Here is a 14,875-nt window from a genome sequence, read left to right on the forward strand (position 1 = left end):
TTGTGAGATCAAGCACCACAAGGGGCTCCATGCTGGGCATGGAGTCTGTTGAAGATTTTCTCTTTCCCTCTCCCTCTGCTCCACCCATGTCTCCATCCCTCTCTAAAACAAAACAAAACAAAACAGAAAAAGCTTTATTACCTATATGTTGTTAACTGGGGAGTTTAGGATTACGCAGGTGCATAACATTGCTTTAGGACCTCTGAACTCACCGTGTATGACATTGCAAGGTAATTTCTTAGTTCCTGAGCCCGTGTATGACATTGCAAGGTAATTTCTTAGTTCCTGAGCCCACTTTTCTGTTTTCGCTACCTCTGTCCTCGTTTCCTTCCATTTATTATTCATTGGTTCCTTCATTCTTTTTCTCTTTTTTTTAAATTTTGTTCACTTATTTGACAGAGTGTCCACACAGGAGCCGGGGAAGGCCAGAGGTAGAGGGAGCACTCGGACGTGGGGCTGAATGTGGGGCCTGATCCCAAGACCCCAAGATCATGACCTGAACTGAAGGCAGATGCTTAATCAGCTGAGCTACCCAGGCGCCCCCTCTTTTTCTTTTTTTTTAAGATTTTATTTTTAAATAACTCTATACCCCACTTGGGGCTCAAACCCACAACTGAGATCAAGAGTTGCATGCTCCTCTGACTGACCCAGCCAGGCACCCCTGTTCTTTCATTTTCTGTCCATTCTCTATACATGAGCACTGTTAGGACAGAGAGTACAAAGATAATTGTCTGTATTCTATTGTTCCTTAATCAGGGTCATTTTAGCAAAGAGGTATACGAAATGACAGTATGATCAGTATACACCATGATTAAAGTAATCACAAAGATTTTCACAAGAGGTACAGGAATGTAAGGAGAGTGATTACTTTTACCCCGTATGTATTATTTATTAGCATTGAAGGAGATAATCTCTGAAAACATTTTGTAAATCATAAAGCACTGTGTGAATGGGAGGTGTCATTTTTACCAACAATAGCCTAGGCTAGGTGAGGAGACAAGAGACTAGCTTTGTTTAACACTGTGGAGGTGGGCACGGCAGGTTCACCCCTCTTTGGGGTTGAGGGAAGCCTCAGGGAGCTCAGACTTGTACCTTACCAAGATGATTGTGAAGAACCTGTCATCGGGGACCCGAGTGGTACTCAAATCACACTATGGCTATGAGGTGGAAGAAGTGAAAATCCTCAGAAAGGAACATGACCTGGTGGCCCACACGTCAGACACGCTACTGCTGGGGGACCTGAACACTAATCGCCTTAGTGAGGTAGGAACCCCAGGCGGAGGGGCGGGGAATGGAACATCGTGAGCTGCTACTTCCGGGTAACCCCGGTCCCTAAGGGGGAAGATCTCTAAGGAAAAGCTCTAAGATGCTGGCGTTGGGGACCTGGTGGACCTGGGAATGAGACCCTGGAGATTTACAATCCTGGAATGGGAATTCCCACTGTTGGACTGTTTTAACAGCATCTCTCAGAAGCCTAAAAGCCTAGGGCAGAATGTGACACAGCACCCCACTTGTGGAACATCAGGGCCTTCCTAAACTCCTTCTCTCTGCCTCCTACTACACCGTCCTTCTCTCAGCATTGTCTTGGATACTTACCCACATTGTTCTTATGTCCTCTCCTTCTTTTACAGGTGGCTTGGCAGGGACTTGGTAGCAATGAGAAGTATTTCTTTGAAAATGAAAATGTGAGTAGAGCTTGATTAACCAACCATCACCATCTCAGTAAACCTCCTAGCTAAGAGAGAGCAGATAAAGAAAGGAGGGTGAAATAGGCAGAGGAACAGAATAAAGAACAGAATAAAAGGGAGTCACTTTGCACTGATGACATCTCCTTCTACTACTGTTGACCGTGCAGACTTCTTCATGCAAACTTCCCACCACGTGACAGTTCCCTTCATCCCCAGGTGTGCATGATCTTCAATGCTGGAGAGCTAACCCTGGTGGAGTATGGGAGTCATGATACCATGGGTTCTGCACGTACTGAATTCATGAACCCCCACCTCATCAGGTAACCCCACAAGGTTCTCTAAATTTTGAAACCCAAAAGAAGTCCCTTTTAACCTCTAACTCCTGTATCCTCAAGATTAATCTAAAAACTTCATCCCCTATGGTACTTGGGCCCTTGCTCAACATCCCGATGACCAAAGTCCATTCTGCCTTACCTCACCATTCGTGTTTCAGTGTCCGTATTAATGAACGGTGTCAACGAGGGATGGAAGACAATAAGAAATTGGCTTATCTTGTTGATGTTAAGACTATTGCTATAGGTAAGCCTCTCTCATAATTCTGATAACAAAACAGATGTTTATAGTATGCTTCCATATCACAGGAGTGTGTAGAGTGGAGAATGCAGGAATCTGAGAGGCACCAGGTAAATGTATGGCCCTGCTCTCACAGAGGATGTGGGAAGTGTTCTAATCCACGTGTGCAAGTCTGCGTCTAGCTGTAGAGATACAGATATACTGTTATGCATATAAGCTTGTCCCTATAATTATTCATGTTCTTTAGGCATGTATCTTAGGGCTAGGAATTGTGAACTGTAGAGCGGAACTATCAGTAAATTTATGAATTTTCCTGTTTAGACTTAGGACATAGGATAATGGACTGTTTGAACCGAAAGGGGACTTATTTTCTGTAGAGTTTGACGTTGGTAGACAGTGATGACAAAATTTATTTGAATTTCACAATTGTTCACATAAATAAATACATCTTATTTTACATATTAATAATTAACTCTAGGGACACCTGGCTGGCTCAGTCAGTTAAGAGCCTGCCTTCACAGTCCTGAGAGGAAAATATATAGCGGTACAAGCCTTTCTCAAGAAACAAGAAAGGTCTCAGGTACACAACCTAACCCTACACCTAAAGGAGCTGGAGAAAGAACAAGAAAGAAACCCTAAACCCAGCAGGAGAAGAGAAATAATAAAGATCAGAGCAGAAATCAATGAAATAGAAACCAAAAAAAAAAACAATAGAACAAATCAATGAAACTAGGAGCTGGTTCTTTGAAAGAATTAATAAGATTGATAAACCCCTGGCCAGACTTATCAAAAAGAAAAGAGAAAGGACCCAAATAAATAAAATCATGAATGAAAGAGGAGAGATCACAACGAACACCAAAGAAATACAGACAATTATAAGAACATACTATGAGCAACTCTACGCCAACAAATTTGACAATCTGGAAGAAATGGATGCATTCCTAGAGACATATAAACTACCACAACTGAACCAGGAAGAAATAGAAAGCCTGAACAGACCCATAACCAGTAAGGAGATTGAAATAGTCATCAAAAATCTCCAAACAAACAAAAGCCCAGGGCCAGACGGCTTCCCGGGGGAATTCTACCAAACATTTAAAGAAGAAACTAATTCCTATTCTCCTGAAACTGTTCCAAAAATAGAAATAGAAGGAAAACTTCCCAACTCATTTTATGAGGCCAGCATCACCTTGATCCCAAAACCAGACAAGGATCCCATCAAAAAAGAGAACTACAGACCAATATCCTTGATGAACACAGATGCAAAAATTCTCACCAAAATACCAGCCAATAGGATTCAACAGTACATTAAAAGGATTATTCACCATGACCAAGTGGGATTTATTCCAGGGCAAGGTTGGTTCAACATCCGCAAATCAATCAATGTGATACAACACATTAATAAAAGAAAGAACAAGAACCATATGATACTCTCAATAGATGCTGAAAAACCATTTGACAAAGTACAGCATCCCTTCCTGATCAAAACTCTTCAAAGTGTAGGGATAGACGGCACATACTTCAAAATTATCAATGCCATCTATGAAAAACCCACCGCAAATATCATTCTCAATGGAGAAAAACTGAAAGCTTTTCCGCTCAGGTCAGGAACACAGCAGGGATGTCCGTTATCACCACTGCTATTCAACATAGTACTAGAAGTCCTAGCCTCAGCAATCAGACAACAAAAGGAAATTAAAGGCATCCAAATCGGCAAAGAAGAAGTCAAACTATCACTCTTCGCAGATGATATGATACTCTATGTGGAAAACCCAAAAGACTCCACTCCAAAACTGCTAGAACTTGTACAGGAATTCAGTAAAGTGTCAGGATATAAAATCAATGCACAGAAATCAGTTGCATTTCTCTACACCAACAACAAGACAGAAGAAAGAGCAATTAAGGAGTCCATCCCATTTACAATTGCACCCAAAACTATAAGATACCCTAGGAATAAACCTAACCAAAGAGACTAAGAATCTATACTCAGAAAACTATAAAGTACTCATGAAAGAAATTGAGGAAGACACAAGAAATGGAAAAAATGTTCCATGCTCCTGGATTGGAAGAATAATATTGTGAAAATGTCTATGCTACCTAAAGCAATCTACACATTTAATGCAATTCCTATCAAAGTACCATCCTTTTTTTTCAAAGAAATGGAACAATAATCCTAAAATTTATATGGAACCAGAAAAGACCTCGAATAGCCAAAGGAATATTGAAAAAGAAAGCCAAAGTTGGTGGCATCACAATTCCGGACTTCAAGCTCTATTACAAAGCTGTCATCATCAAGACAGCATGGTACTGGCACAAAAACAGACACATAGATCAATGGAACAGAATAGAGAGCCCAGAAATAGGACCCTCAACTCTATGGTCAACTCATCTTCGACCAAAGCAGGAAAGAATGTCCAATGGAAAAAAGACAGCCTCTTCAATAAATGGCGTTGGGAAAATTGGACAGCCACATGCAGAAAAATGAAATTGGATCATTTCCTTACACCACACACGAAAATAGACTCAAAATGGACAAAGGACCTCAATGTGAGAAAGGAATCCATCAAACTCCTTGAGGAGAACAAAGGCAGCAACCTCTTCGACCTCAGCCGCAGCAACATCTTCCTAGGAACATCACCAAAGGCAAGGGAAGCAAGGGCAAAAATGAGCTATGGGATTTTATCAAGATCAAAAGCTTTTGCACAGCAAAGGAAACAGTTAACAAAACCAAAAGACAACTGACAGAATGGGAGAAGATATTTGCAAATGACATATCAGATAAAGGGCTAGTGTCCAAAATCTATAAAGAACTTAGCAAACTCAACACCCAAAGAACAAATAATCCAATCAAGAAATGGGCAGAGGACATGAACAGACATTTCTGCAAAGAAGACATCCCGATGGCCAACAGACACATGAAAAAGTGTTCCATATCACTCGGCATCAGGGAAATACAAATCAAAACCCCCATGAGATATCACCTCACACCAGTCAGAATGGCTAAAATTAACAAGTCAGGAAATGACAAGATGCTGGCGAGGATGCGGAGAAAGGGGAACCCTCCTACACTGTTGGTGGGAATGCAAGCTGGTGCAACCACTCTGGAAAACAGCATGGAGGTTCCTCAAAATGTTGAAAATAGAACTACCCTATGACCCTGCAATTGCACTGCTGGGTATTTACCCTAAAGATACAAACGTAGTGATCCGAAGGGGCACGTGCACCCGAATGTTTATAGCAGCAATGTCTACAATAGCCAAACTATGGAAAGAACCTAGATGTCCATCAACAGACGAATGGATAAAGAAGAGGTGGTATATATACACAATGGAATACTATGCAGCCATCAAAAGAAATGAAATCTTGCCATTTGCGACGACGTGGATGGAACTAGAGGGTATCATGCTTAGCGAAGTAAGTCAATCAGAGAAAGACGACTATCATATGATCTCCCTGATATGAGGGAGAGGAGATGCAACATGGGGGGTTAAGGGGGTAGGAGAAGAATAAATGAAACAAGATGGGATTGGGAGGGAGACAAACCATAAGTGACTCTTAATGTCACAAAACAAACTGAGGGTTGATGGGGGGGGGGGGGTGGGGAGGGGGGGGTGGGGTTATGGATATTGGGGAGGGTATGTGCTATGGTGAGTGCTGTGAAGTGTGTAAACCTGGCGATTCGCAGACCTGTACCCCTGGGGATAAAATATATGTTTATAAAAAATAAAATAAAAAAAAAAAAGAAGGAGCAGAGTATCTGAAATAAAAAAAAAAAAAAAAAAAAAAATAGAGCCTGCCTTCAGCTCAGGTCATGATCCCAGAGTCCTGGGATCAAGTCCCACATCAGGCTTCTTGCTCAGCAGGGAGCCTGCTTGTCCCTCTGCTTTCTGCTCTCCCTGCTTGTGCTCTCACTCTCTCTGACAAATAAATAAGTAAAATCTTTAAAAAAATTTAACTGTATCATGAAATGTTTCAATCATAGAAAAATGTATTTAGAACAGCACAGTATTCCCTATGATGTATAGAGAATAGCATATCCATATAGCATCATTAAGAACAAGGGTCTAGAGTCAAACCTCCCCACTTCTGCAATTATACCTGTGTGATCTTGGGTCAATTTCTTAACCTTTCTGTATCTCAATTTCCTCATCCACAAAATGGGGATAAAAATCGTACCTACCTTATATGAAAAGCACTTAGACTAATGTCTGGCACATAATAAGCACTTAATAAATGTTAGCTATTAATAATATTATTATTACTTGTGTATCCATCCCTAGTTCTTTTTTTTTTAAAGATTTTATTCATTTATTTGACAGACAGAGATCATAAGTAGGCTGAAAGGCAGGTAGAGAGAGGAAGAAGCAGGCTCCCCACTGAGCAGAGAGCCTGATGTGGGTCTCGATCCCAGGACCCTGAGATCATGACCTGAGCCGAAGGCAGAGGCTTTAACCCACTGAACCACCCAGGCGCCCCCCCCATCCCTAGTTCTATCACGTCCTGACCTTTCATTATATTTACTTCAGATCTTTATCTCTCCTCTTACTGAGGGACGTTGAAGTTGTTGGCTTTTCACCATTTCCAGTGTTTTGGTTCTCTCAGGTTACACTAGAGCGGAACTGCTGAATCAAAGAAGAGGTACATCTGTAATTTCGCTAAATCTTTCCAAATTGTTCCCCAAAGAGATTGTACCAATTTACATTCCCAAAAGCAGTTAGAGGCCCCAGTGTTCTGCATCCTCTCCAATACTTGAAATTGCCTGACTTTTTAGTTTGGCTCAATCTGACTTATGTGAAATAATACTTCATCGTATTCATTTTTGTTATTGTTCATTTGTTTATTGGTGTTTGGATTTGTTCTTTTGCATTTTGCCAGTTCTTATCCCTCGCCTATTTTTAAAATCAGGCTGTCTTTTCCGTATTGACTTGAAGGAGTTCTGTGTATGTGTGTATCTAGCCTTCGAGGGTCATTCGTGTTGTGGATATTTTGTCTCAGCCTCTCTTAGTGTTCAGACATTTCTAATTTTATTTTATTTTTTTTTTTTTATTTTTTTTTTTAAAGATTTTACTTATTATTTGACAGACAGAGATCACAAGTAGGCAGAGAGGCAGGCAGAGAGAGAGGAAGGAAAGCAGGCTCCCTGCTGAGCAGAGAGCCCGACGCGGGACTGGATCCCAGGACACTGAGATCATGACCTGAGCCGAAGGCAGCGGCTTAACCCACTGAGCCACCCAGGCGCCCCAGACATTTCTAATTTTAATGTAGTTCATTTAATCACTTTTTAAGAAATAGTTTGTGATTTTTTTTAAAGATTATTATTTATATATTTGACAGACAGAGATCACAGTAGGCAGAGAGGCAGGCAGAGAGAGAGAGAGGAGGAAGCAGGCTCCCCGCTGAGCAGAGAGCCTGATGCGGGGCCTAATCCCAGGACCGTAAGACCATGACCTGAGCCAAAGGCAGAGGCTTTAACCCACTGAGCCACCCAGGCACCCCTAGTTTGTGATTTTTGAGGTCTCGTTAAGAAGTTTCCCTGGGGCACTTGACTGGCTGAGCCAGAGGAACATGTGACTCTTGATCTCAGGATGGTGAGTTTGAGCCCCAAGCTGAGTGTAGAGTTAAATAAATAAATAAAACTTTAAAAAAAGAAAAAGTTTCCTACTCCCTCCTATATTTTAATATTTTTGGATTTTGCTTGTCACCTGGAATTAATTTTTGTGCATAATGTGGGCGTGGCTCGTATTTTACTTTTTCCATGTTTAACCGTTTATTGGAAATCCGTTCTGTACTCACGGATTCGTAATGTCACCTCTCATAAATCAAGTTTCCAAATAGATACGGGTCTGTTCTTAAGATACTTTTATAGTTCATGAGTTTTATGTTTCACATCCGGTTGTTGAGTTGTAATGGAAATGGTGTAGTGTGGCGGCCCATGTTCCAGTGGCAGTAATGAGCTGTGAGACTTTGGACAAGTCTCACACTTGGGCTACACACGGCTCGTCTTCAATAGTATAAAAAATGACAGAGTTCTTCTCTTAACCTTTTCTCATTAGTGACCCCTTTGAGTATCTAATGAAAATCATAGATCCTGGGGTGCCTGGGTGGCTCCGTTGGTTAGGCGACTGCCTTCAGCTCCGGTTGTGATCCTCGAGTCCCGCTTTGCGCTCCCTGCCCGGCACGGAGTCTCCTTCTCCCTCTGACCCTCCCCGCTCTCATGCTCTGTCTCTCTCTCTCCCTCTCAAATAAATAAATAAAATCTTTTTAAAAAAATCATAGATCCTTTCCCAGAAGAATATATATAAACATACAATTTTGTGTATAATTTCAGGGTGTTCACAGAGATAGGGTCCCACAGCTCTAGTATTCTGTGATTCTACTTATAAATTGAGACACTGAAACATGGCTTTATCAAGGTGGCTTTTAACTGAAGGAAATTTCATTTTTCAGTTGGTCTTCCCAGTTGTAGACATTAGCTGGCATTTGGTCTTGAGCTTCACCATGGATCACGGCGGGACGTTGCACATTGGTAATGTATACAAATAAGAGCTGTGGATGCGCCATGTTCAGGAGACTCCCTGAAAGCATCCTAGCCAGTCCGTAAGTGTGATCCTATCTTACATTTTCTGCAAAATTCACACCAAACTAAAACACTTATCCTCAGCACTCTCAGCCTGACTTTAATCAGAGGTTCCTTCTGTTCTGTCTGTGTGCCTTCTCCACTGTTTGCCCCTCGGGGCTCTTACATCATTGACACTCAAAGTGCAGGGATCTCCTTGCAGCAAATATGTTCATGGAGGTCATTTCATCCATCAGCTTTCTCTTCGTGTTTGTGCTGGAACTGGGGATCTTCCTTAAAGTGCTCAGTGCTGCCTTCCAGAGGATTTCTTGAGTAACGGATGTCCGTTGCTCTGATGTGTTCTGATCTGCTATGAGACAACTCCAAGATCCCAGAGAGGAATCTCATTTCTTGATGGATCTGGACCTTTTGAGTTAACTACAGAGTTAAACAAAATCTCTACAATTTTAGTAGAAATCTAGTATTGTAAGCATCTTATCAAAATTATGTCATATTCCTCATACCCTACACTGATATAACATTCTTAAAGCCCAGCATGATCATCAAAGGCAAGACTTTTGCATGCTGCCTTGTGTCCTGTATATGATTATGTGGAATCTGTCTTCTTTTTTTTTTTTTTTTTAAAGATTATTTATTTATTTATTTGTCAGAGAGAGAGGGAGAGAGAGCAAGCACAGGCAGACAGAGTGGCAGGCAGAGGCAGAGGGAGAAGCAGGCTCCCTGATGAGCAAGGAGCCCGATGTGGGACTCGATCCCAGGACGCTGGGATCATGACCTGAGCCGAAGGCAGCTGCTTAACCAACTGAGCCACCCAGGCGTCCCTGGAATCTGTCTTCTTAACCCTGTCTCCTTTACTTTGTAGTGGATCTGACTGGTGGCTACATTGGCACCATCAGCCACGAGAGCCATGTGGATTGGCTGGAACGGGGCCAAGATTCTCTTCAGGGACCGGAAACTTCGTGTAAGAAGGGTTACTAAGGCCTTAGCCATTGAGTAGTCTATAGAGGGTGTGGTACTACCTGTTGCCAGGGATTGCGGGGGACAGGATGGGCATAATTTCTTGGTGCACTATGCCATTAACATAGCAAAAGGCACAGAAGAATCAACATTGTGTCTGCTATCACAGCCCATCTGTTAACCTAGCCCATACCTTAAGAAGATGGTATTGTGATGGCACCAAAGCCAAGAGGGAAATTTGGGAGCTGGTTTCTTTGTTACCGTTCACAAGTCTGTGCCCTCGTGAGACGGCCTCACCCCCGCATGCCTGGCTGACCTTTACCCACACCTGTTGCAGCATTTGTCAGTTACACGTACCCCGCAGCGTTAAGGCTGGCTCGACGGTCTCCCCCAAACTCCTTATTGACTCTGATCTCAATATGGTATCACCAAAGAGCTCCACCTCGAGGGCAAAGAGACTGTCTGGTGATTTTTCATTTCATGTTCATTGTGATGTGAAAGCCACATTGCTGATTTCCAGACCATTTAATGTGCGTGGTGGCCTTACTTTTGTGATCCAGTCTGGCAACTCTGGCCCAGAGTTAAACTCTAAGAACGAAAGTCTGACCTTCAGCTAACTTAAATGTCTGGGTATAGCTCTGAGCCCACTTGGTTATCTCTTATGGGCCAGAGTCAGGATGTACCAAGTCAGCATAAATGTCGAGCATCGCAGGCTAGTAAGCTTTGAAATTCAGCATCTGCTGACTGGTGTGTCAGCTCACTACATTTCGTTAGAGAAATGGTCGATATCAGAAGCCACCCCATAGCCCCTTCTGACTGCGCTGTCCACCTCTTCCTTCCGCAGTTGCATCTGTACGATATTGAAAGCTGCTCTAAGACGATGATCCTCAACTTCTGCTCCTGCATGCAGTGGGTCCCAGGAAGTGACGTGCTGGTGGCTCAGAACCGAAACAGCCTGTGTGTGTGGTACAACATTGAGGCACCCGAGAGGGTCACCACATCCTCTATTAGGGTACGTCGGTGCCAGGGGACCTCAGACATAGTATCCCACCTATCAGTTAGGGCCCTGAGGAAGCTCCAAAGGTTATTTGGTTTTCTCTGGCGCACCACCCATCCTCTCTGTGATAGAGTCGGCAAGTGAAGCTTAGATCCTTCCCCACAGTGCACTAGGCCCCAGAAACCGTCCTTGTTCAGATTCCTGACATTGTGTCCTGTCCTCTCTATTGCAGTGGCCCTGGGAATTCACCAGGTCATAATGAGTTCTCTTAGGCTGGAAGAGCCCCCATAGCGGGGCAGTTCTGTCAGTTCCTGGGTGAGGATTCGCTGTTGTAAGCTGTCCAGAGCTCCTTTTCTTATCAGGACTGAAGATCAGTCACTCTCCTGTCCCGCCAGCATCACGTACATTCCAGCGACCTTCCAGAATCTGGGAGGGAAAAGGAGAGAGGCCCCTGTGCTAGGCTAGGATGACTGGTGTGGGTACAGAGCGAGCATGTGATAGTTCTTTTTGCCTTTTTTCTATATCTCTTCTTTCCCTCCTCTCTTTCCTCATTTTAGACTAATTAAGTTTGGCGCTTGGGGGTTGTTTTGTCCTTTTTTAAACACATTTTTCGCATTTTTGCTTTGGAGGTCATACATTTGACTCCTGTAGTGGTCACCCTTGGAAGTTGACCATACCCTTAAATTATTCTGCATAGTTTCAACTTATTTAGCATCTGACCTCTGGCAAATGATACAAGGACCTGAACTTTGATTACCTCCCCTTTGCCATTATTGCCCAGTATTTTTTTATCCCCAAGTGAGGACGTTGTTCTTTCACACAGCCGGAATTTGGTTACATTTACCGTCATGGTGCCAGTTTCTCTGCTCACTCTTTTTGCATTGCTGACCTTTGCTCTGGAGTTACCTCCTTGAGAGAAAGTGTTTCGAAGATGAACGCTCAGTTTCTGAAAATTACCGAAATTACGAAATGGAATGATTCTGAAAATGTTTTTAACAGTTTGACAGTTTTTCTTAGTCTTTTGCAAATACTGCCGTCCCATTGACTGACCCTCTTAGTTCTGAGAAGTTTATTCACAACTCCTTGTGTTGTCTTGTTGCTTTCTTTTTTAAAAATATTTTTATTTATTTATTTGACAGACAGAGATCACAAGTAGACAGAGAGGCAGGCAGAGAGAGAGGAAGGAAAGCAGGCTCCCTGCTGAGCAGAGAGCCTGATGCGGGGCTCCATCCCAGGACCCTGGGATCATGACCTGAGCCGAAGTCAGAGCCTTAACCCACTGAGCCACCCAGGCACCCTTTCTTGTTGCTTTTTTAAAAAGATTTTATTTATTTATTTGAGAGAGCAAGGGGAGGGGCAGAACCGATAGGAGAGCAGACTCTCCACTGAACAGGGAGGGATGGGGGGCTGCTTAATCCCATAACTCCAGGATTGTGACCAGAGCCTAAGGCAGAGGCTTACCTGACTGAGGTACCCAGGCGTCCCTGTCTTGTTGGTTTTAAAGTCTTTTTTTTTTCAGCATTCTGAAGCTTCAGTACATTATGTCTGCATATAAATGTCCTTTTACTTAACTGTACTTGGTGTGTATGCACACACGCGTGCGTTTGTGTGTGTGTGTGTGTCCCATGTGGGAAGACACCTTGTTCTTCAGCCATCAGCTCTTTTTTTTTTTTAAACCGTTTTTTTTCCCAAAGATTTTATTTATGTATTTGACAGAGAGAGAGATCACAAGTAGGCAGAGAGGCAGGCAGAGAGAGAGGAGGAAGCGGGCTCCCCGCTGAGCAGAGAGACTGATGCGGGTCTCGATCCCAGGACCCTGAGATCATGACCTGAGCCAAAGGCAGTGGCTTAACCCACTGAGCCACCCAGGCACCCCAGCCATGAGCTCTTTAAATGTTGCTGCTTCTCTCGAACTCTCTTTCTCACCCTCAGAACTCTAATATGTTCCACTTCTTGTCCTGTCTTTGTGCCTCTATAATCTCTTATTCTTCCTTCCCCCTTCTCGCTCCATAATACATTCTGGATAATTCCTTAAGAAACTTCTTGCAAGGGGTGCCTGGGTTGCTTCGCCCTTAAGTGTCTTCCTTTGGCTCAAGTCATGATTCTGGGGTCCTGGGATTGAGCCCCTGAACATGGGGCTCCCGCTCAGCAGGAAGCCTGCTTCTCCCTGTCCCACTCTCCCATTCCCTTGCCTGTTTCCCTCTCTCTCTGTCAAATAAATAAATACGATTTTTAAAAAATTATTAAAAAAAAAAAAGAAACATCTTGCAAGTCAGGGGTTCGCTTTCACCATTGTCTCATCTGCTATTGAAATCACCCACTGAGTTTTCTTACTTCAAATATTGAATTTTTCATACAGTTTTATTTGGTTCTTTCTCTAGTCTGCCTGGTCATTTTTTCTAGTATATTTGCTGCTGAAGCGAACACAACCCGGCCATTTTTTATAGTCTCTTGTCTCTTGCTTAATCTTTCGTTCCATCTCTTAGGTCTTTAAACATTTTACATTTCTTTCATATTCCAAACTGGTTTCTTCCATAATTGTTATTTTTAATATTGGATATCCTTGGAGGTCCACAAGTGCTGTAGTTATTGTTATTGTTTACTCCTTTATGGTGGTTAACTTCTATTTTGGTACCTTTTTTTATTGGGGGGCTGACGTTACATTGAATATAATTTTTAGAATCTCAAGGGCCTAACATGGGCATGTTTTCCTCTAGAGATGATCAGTGTTTGCTTTTGCAGGAATCAGGCATACTAATGACTTTTGTTCCCTTTCTGAAGAGAGGATCCCAGATTTCATGACTAACAGATTCTCAGAATCGCCCCCTCATCCTGCTGGAGGGCCCCTGGTTTATTCATCCGCTGCTGTGTTTGCCATCAGGGCAACTGTACCCTTTCCACTTGCTCCCCTTTTTTTTCCTGCTCGGGTTTTAGCTTACCGGCTTTTTCCTTTTTATGTTTTGCTTTCCTTTTCTGTTTTCCTCTTTCTTTCTCTTCTTCCCTTCCTTCTTTCTTCCCTTCCTTCCCTCCCTACTTTTCCTTTCCTTTCCTCCCTCCTCCCTCCCTTCCTCCCCGTGGGAGACTAGGAAGCATGCCTAGTGATTTCTTCAGGTGACCTAAGCAACGAATGTATTCAAAAGTACGGCCCAGGTTAAAGTTGTATTTTAACAGGACTCAAGCTGGAAGCAGAAGTGGTTGCACACTTTGTCAGTTTACCTCCAGGCATTAGTGTGGGCGGGCGCAGCTCTGAGTGTCCAGGAACCTGAGGGCATTAGTGTAGATAAGGGATTCTTACCTGCTTGAAGGAAACTAAATGCTGGGCAAATAAGGGCCACTGTAATTCCCTCAGTGTGTAAGCGCTAGGGTGGGGTAAGGCTGGGTCTGTTCTGCAGTGGAGTCGGTGGAGACACTAACCTGGAATTCGGGTGGGGTGGGGGGATTGAAATTTTATAGGGTGATGTGGTAGGTCTGGAGCGGGGGGGTGGGGGGAAGACCGAGGTGATGGTGACCGAAGGTGTGACAACTGTTGCCTACACGCTGGATGAGGGCCTGATCGAGTTTGGAACGGCCATTGATGACGGCAACTACACCCGGTGAGGGGCTGGGCTGACATCCCCGAGAGGTGGTGGGAGAGGCTGGTTCTGAGGCTGGAGGACCCGGGATGGGCCAGACAACTGGCCCCGTCACCCTCTGCCCCATCATCAGTACTCCTCTGCACGCTGCTGCGCCTGGACTGTTGCTTTCCTTCCTTCTCTCCTCAGGGCCACAGCCTTCTTGGAGACTCTGGAAATGACCCCAGAAACAGAGGCGATGTGGAAAACCTTGAGCAAACTGGCACTCGAGGCAAGGCAGCTCCACATTGCCGAGAGGTGAGGCAGACCAGAAGTGAGGTGCGGGCAGCTAGGAAGGATGGCCAGAGGCCATTTTCGGCGGGGGGTGTGGTGTGAGATGCTCCTCCCAGTGCTAAGGCACCAGTCCCCTGCCATTACAACCAGCAACACCTTCCAGGTAGTTATTCCAAACATTCTTCCATCCCAGTTTATAAGAGTTTTTTTGCTTTTGCTTCCCCTATGTAGGAACCCC

At 43.7% G+C, this 14,875-nt stretch overlaps 1 pseudogene; it reads left to right on the forward strand.

Moving 5' to 3' along the window:
* The window catches only part of LOC125109390 (intraflagellar transport protein 172 homolog), a 31,067-nt pseudogene that overhangs the window by 8,055 nt on the left and 8,137 nt on the right, over positions 1-14,875 (forward strand).

The sequence above is a fragment of the Lutra lutra genome, chromosome 9, assembly GCF_902655055.1.
Source record: "Lutra lutra chromosome 9, mLutLut1.2, whole genome shotgun sequence".
Classification (NCBI taxonomy): domain Eukaryota; kingdom Metazoa; phylum Chordata; class Mammalia; order Carnivora; family Mustelidae; genus Lutra; species Lutra lutra.